Below are 6,620 nucleotides of genomic sequence, written 5' to 3' on the forward strand. Positions count from 1 at the left end.
ATTATTCAGTGCAAATGCATGATGCCAGGTTTACACCAGGTTGAATTTAACCTTTGATATGAACGGAATCACCCAGTAGCCTACAGAATCTGCAGAAAGCGCCAGTCTGACTTCTGCTGGTGCAACTGTGCAACTACAGAACAGAGTAATAAATTACAATGAAAAGGCTTCTCAATGACTCCCCCATTCCTCACTTAGACATAAGTGGTTGAATAGTATAGGAGGCGCTTTATGGGTCACCTATTCAGCCTCACACGCGACAGCATTGCACAGAGTCAGCAGGGGGAGACAGAGAATACAAAATCAGTAGGTGGAACAAATTCTGTGACACTGATCTCATGTCAGTTCACAGAGGGTGTCTACAGAGGGGCGACTGAGTTAAAGGAATACTTCGCTTAAAAAAAAGTTTTGTCACCACACACACACACACACACACACACACACACACACACTAATGTATAATAATTGGTCTACATGGTAAAATAAGGTAATATTTAAGGTCGTATTTCACTCCAAATGTAAAATTATTGCTTTGTGAAAAAATATATTTGTTTGTTTTTGTGATTTTTTTTCTGCACTATTTTGATGACAATTACTGTAAGTACACTATTTATTTATTTATTGAATACTAATTTTAGAAATGGAAACAATAAAGTTTAATAGAATTATTTATTTATTTATCTAAATATCAGAAATATTAATATATTTTTAAAGTGCAAAATATTTATACATCATGGTACTATTTGTGCTGATTTCATCATTTTCTTTTTTTTTTAATGTGTCTTGACAGGATGGTTTTCCTTACAGCATTACATGCTGTCCAGAAATGATAATAAATTCAGAGTAAGAAAAAATACATAAACTCATAAATAAATAAATAAACTTGCTTATAGTAACTGACTTAGGGCTGTGCAATATATCGAAATTATCGAAATATCGCAAATGTACATATCGCAATATGCATATCGCTACGGCTTGCAATATTTGGGGCCATGAACAAAAGACAAAGAGAAAACCACCCACTGCTCTTACCTAAATAACTTTTGTAGCTTAAATAAGAATCAGTGCATATTGAATTCAAAGAGTAAATACTAAGCAGTGTTGTATTTTTCCTTTTTATTATTCAGTTCCTAAACTCATGTTAAAATGACATTTTTATGTAATGCTAGAGTAAAACACTACCGTTCACTTTCAGAAGTTGTTGTAGGTGTGCTTTCTCCTCACAAAAAGTGAAACATGTATGCTAGTTACAGTGGTGTGAAAAAGTGTTGGCCCCCTTCCTGATTTCTTATTTTTTTATGTCTTATTTTTATGTCTTTTATGTAAACATTTTTATTTCTTATGTTTGTCACACTTTAATGTTTCAGATCATCAAACAAATTTAAATATTAGTCAAAGATAACACAAGTAAACACAACAAACTGTCATCAAAATAGTGCAGGAAAAAAATCACAAAATGGTTGTACAATGGTCTTTTTTTTTTTTTCCTTTACATTTTGGGAATATGGCCAAGACATGTCTTGTATAATTTAATTACTAGAGTAAAATTTTGTTCATTTTAATAGAATTATTGTATTAAAAAAATCTAAGTAATTGAATTGCAAATTGACTGCTGGGAACCTAATTTGCTTGCTCGCTTTCCAAAAACAAAAACAAAAACAAGACCTTCCTGCATAAAAACAATCTCATTACCATTTTACATATATCAACAGGTCATGACATCGGTTACATAAGATAAAGTTGTGTGTGTGTGTATGTTTACGAGACGGAGGATATAGTGTCTCTCATATGACAATGATGCAATGTTAATATCCTTAGCAAGATTACTGCATATCTACTTATGAATCATTGAGGACTATTTGACATCACCAGAGTAGAGTACAAGCTAGAGACATAACATACTCACACACGTATACTGTAAACCATGGCAGTTCAGGAAATGTATATCTGTTCCAATCACTGATCAAGCCCTCACTCTAACAATGCGTTTTTAGACTTCTGAGGGTCATTTTAGATGATTTAATGGACTCTATATTATGTTCCTAACTAATATTTCTAACAGTTTCTCTTGGGTATTATACAAAATGCTCGGTTATAAACAAGACATAAAATGACATCAGTGAGGGTATTAATATCTGCTGTCAATCAAACACAAGCTTCAGGGCTAAGCAGCATGATCAGTATGTGCAATGAACACTTAAAAATGTGCATTTGGACACTTAAAAATGCATGGACATCAATGCATTAGGGGGTGATTCTTTTCTATACCTACTGTGTGTGTGGTATAGAACACACACACACACACACACTCTCTCTCTCTATCTATCTATCTATCTATCTATATAATTAATTTTTTATTTATGTATGTACACATAAATGTTCAAAAGTTTGGGCTTGGTAGGATTTTTAAAAATGTTCTTAAAAAGAAGACTTTTATGCTCACCGAGGCTACGTTTATTTGATAAAAAATGCAGTAAAAACAGCAATTTTGTGAAATGTTATTACTATATATTATTATTTATTACTAAATATTATTACTATATACTATATACTATTATTATTATATTTAAAATAACTTTTCTATTTTAATTTACTTTAAAATTTTATTATTTTAGCAATGGCAAAGCAAAACATTTATCAGCCCAAAACATTACTACAGTCAACAGTGGATCACGATTTGTAATTTTTTATCAATTGAATGTATCCTTGCTGAATAAGTGATAAAAAAACTCCTAATGAATATATATATATATATATTGTGTGTGTGTGTGTGTGTATACACGCATGTTTTGTGGGTTCATTCCATAGGCGTAATGGTTTTAATACTCTACAAACTGTATTTTCTATCCCCTAACCTTAACATTACACCTAAAACTACCACTCACAGGAAACTTTATGCATTTTTAGATTTTCAAAAAACTTCATTATGTACTATTTATAAGCTTGTTTCCTCATGGGGACCAAAAACTGTCCCTACAAGGACAATCAGTTTGGATATTATCATCTTTATATTATCATAACGTATAGGGTATACCTGAACCACATATATACACACACACACACACACACACACTTTTTTCTTATTTTTTCCTCATGAAATTCTGGCCTTTTCTAACATCTTTCTCTCTTCATACAGATGACTGATGACTGTAAAGGCAATTCAGGTCGATCAAACACTGGATCTGATATTTCCTGTAGTTATTAAACACACAGTAGGAGTCTAAAGCAGCAGCCCTGCATTGAGCTGCCAATCACGGCTCTCTGTCTGTCATCCTTTGACCTCTGTGAAAGTTGTGTTAGGCTGCCCTACAGAACAGTTTTGTAAAGGTCAGATTAATATCTTCAGCCCTGACTGGCAGTCACTCCATATCCCCTCTTTCACCCATTTCCAGCTGTGTAACCTCATTAACAATATCCCCTTTCCTAGTGGGTTGACTACAATTAAAGCCTGCAGTCTTCAGTCTCAGCTGCCATGACAACGGGGGCCAAGAAATCCTGTTCTCGTCACTGTGTCAAGGTATTGGTGACAGATGTCACAGGAATGCTTAATGAATTACATAAGACATTGCATGAGGCAAAAAGAAAAAGAAATATAATGAAGTTCACAAAGTGCACTGAAAGTGCTCTTTGTCATTTACCAGCAGAGGGTGCCAGGATTTTTTTCAGCATGATGAAAACCCCTTGCACTCAAATGAACCCACTGAAATAAATAAACAAACTATTAAATAATTGCATTAAATTAATGTGGAAAAAGGAAGGTCACCCACATAGATGAGTCTGGTCATTGTTCGTCACAACGAGGACATTTAGAGCATCAACTTTAGACATTCAGTCATTCAGGACATTCAAGTCTGATAACTGTTGATAAAGCAAAAGGGATCAAATGTAATTCAATATTACTATTACAAACAGATAATTAGATCAATGAAAGAAACAATAGCATAAACAGTATCAGTATTGACTGAAAATATATATTCTCATTTCAGTCTTTTCTCCTTCTACTGATCATTCCGTAGGAAGGCGAAACATCATATAACGGTGAGAAAATAAACCTTACTTAAAATATTTTTACATAATCTTTCACCGAAAGAGAGGCTCAACAGGAAATTAAAGTTGAAAAGAGGGATAAAGTTGAGGGCCGGGGTTAAGGTTGTTGGTTTAGTGCTAAAATACATGAGCACAGCTCTATCTCACAGGTAGAAACCTAGAGAGACTCAAATCTCTCCTCAACAGGACAGTCCAATTTACAACAGAAAATTGGTGCCCTTTGACATTAAATAAGTGATGTGACCAATGATCTATAATAGAGAACAGAGAGAGTCATTATACATAGATCAGTGGATGTGACCCATTTTGAAACTGTCTTTTTGAAGTAACATTTTTGACTGGAGAAAAAAAAATATCAAAGAAATGAATATTACTTATGAAAAAATGTTTAAAATGATATACACTCATGTGATAACCACTTCTTCACCCGCTTTGAGGTGGTGTCACTGGAGGAAACCACACTACATCCATTAACACACAGCAGTCATATCCTCACAGTGCAGGAGCACGAGGTGAGGCGTACATTGAGGAAAATGAACCTGAGAAAAGCCGCGGGACCCGATGGTATCCCTGGACTGGTGCTGAGGGAATGCGCGGATCAGCTGGCTGGGGTCTTTACTATGATCCTTAACCAGTCCCTGTCCCAGGCCGCTGTACCACTCTGCCTGAAGTCTGCTACAATAGTCCCACTTCAAAAGAAGACTGTCATCAGTAGCCTGAACGATTATCGCCCAATAGCACTGACACCTGTTATAATGAAGTGCTTCGAGAGACTGGTTCGGACTCACATCATCTCACAGCTCCCATCCGGGTTTGACCCATACCATTCATTCATTCATTCATTCAAGTCAGTGCCATAAAAAAAAAAAATCAGTTTTATTCTACATAAAGCTGGTTACATGTCAATATCATTCACATTATTTTGGTTATTATTGGATTATCAGACACTTTTAACTTGGGAATTAATTAAAGAAATATCCCAGGTTCAATATAAGATCAATCATCGGGTTTTGTAGAATACTGATTACCAAAAATAAATAAATAAATAAATAATAATTAAAAAATAAAAATAAAATAAAATAAAATAAGGCTACAGTGAGCCAACCATAATGGAAGTGAACAATTAAAAGTTAATTGAATTGAACTGAATTGAATTTAAAATTGTATTTGATTTTAAAATTAAATTATTTTAACAGTTTTAATCAATAAATCAATCTTTTAAAAATATTTATATTTAATTATTTAAATGAATAAACAAATTATTTATATTTATTAATAATAATAATAAACAACATTATTATTATTATTGTAATTATGAAATATTATAGTTTAAATATTATAATATTATAAAGATTAATTTAATATGATAGTTTATTGTTATTTTTATTAATCTTGTTTATTAGCATTTTAGTAAATAATAATACTACTAATAATAAAAGCACATATTATTCTTCTGTTACAACTTAATTATTTGAGCTAAGTTGTTCTTTTAAATTATGCAATTACTTATTTACCTGGAATGTTCATTTAATAATGCATGGCACTTGTGGGTATTTCTACAGTCGAAAGCTGTCATGTGATGCGGTATCCATGGCAATAGAAGTCCATATAGAGTCCAACAACCTGTCAGTCAGTCAAACATTAGCACCCTTTACATGAGGTGTCGTCTCACCTCAACTGTGCAGCTGATGATTTGATTATTTATGATTACTGTATTTTGTTCTGTCCTCTCATTTGCATTTAAGCATCTGGAGGGAGTCGTCTGTTGAGCGAGATTTGTGTCTTTAAGGTCTGGAGTGTTTCAGACTGTCTGTCTGTGACCTGCTGAGGTCAAAAAGCACAAGTGTTAAAGCTCATTTACATGCTGGCCTCTCTTTCTGACATGGTCAAGGCCCTCCTGCTTGTGTATCATTTGTGTAAACCTGAACCCAGTGACCACAGAGCCATTTGTTCAACTGCTTATTAATGGATGAATCTTTATTACACATACCAACTACTGTGTAGTCTTCCGATCAGCACCACTTCTGCATTCCTTCACAACATAAATAACAAACTTCATTAATGAATGACTCTGACTCTAGGAGACCCAAAGAAAAACACAATAAAAAAAACAATGAAAATTGTTGAATGTGATGTAACTGATAAAGGTAAAGCGAGTCATGAATGAGAGTCTCAATTAAGCTTAGTATGTTTCCACGCAACAAAATATTAAATGTGACATAAATTTGGTTCCAAAACACAGATCTGCATCTCCGCCGAACTGACAGATTTGGAACACACTATATAGGAAGTATATATCATATATACAATACAATATATAATAACTTATTTTTTTAAACACACACACACACACACACAAATATCTGTCAGATAAGGTATAATATATATACATACATACATACATACATACATATATATATATATATATATATGATGTTTTAGACCAATAAATAAATATTTTACAAATTAATTTATATTTAATCATTTAAATATAAATTTAATAAATAAGCTTTCCATTGATGTATGGTTTGTTAGGATAGCACAATATTTGGCTGAGATACAACTATTTGAAA

The 6,620-nt window shown here is 33.0% G+C and overlaps 1 pseudogene; it reads left to right on the forward strand.

Annotated features, from left to right (window-relative positions):
• The first annotated feature begins 4,580 nt into the window (after window positions 1-4,580).
• Window positions 4,581-6,620, forward strand: part of LOC107656219 (arg8-vasotocin receptor-like) — a 29,316-nt pseudogene continuing 27,276 nt past the window's right edge.

Source organism: Sinocyclocheilus anshuiensis, unplaced genomic scaffold (genome assembly GCF_001515605.1).
Source record: "Sinocyclocheilus anshuiensis isolate Anshui unplaced genomic scaffold, SAMN03320099.WGS_v1.1 scaffold183, whole genome shotgun sequence".
NCBI lineage: Eukaryota > Metazoa > Chordata > Actinopteri > Cypriniformes > Cyprinidae > Sinocyclocheilus > Sinocyclocheilus anshuiensis.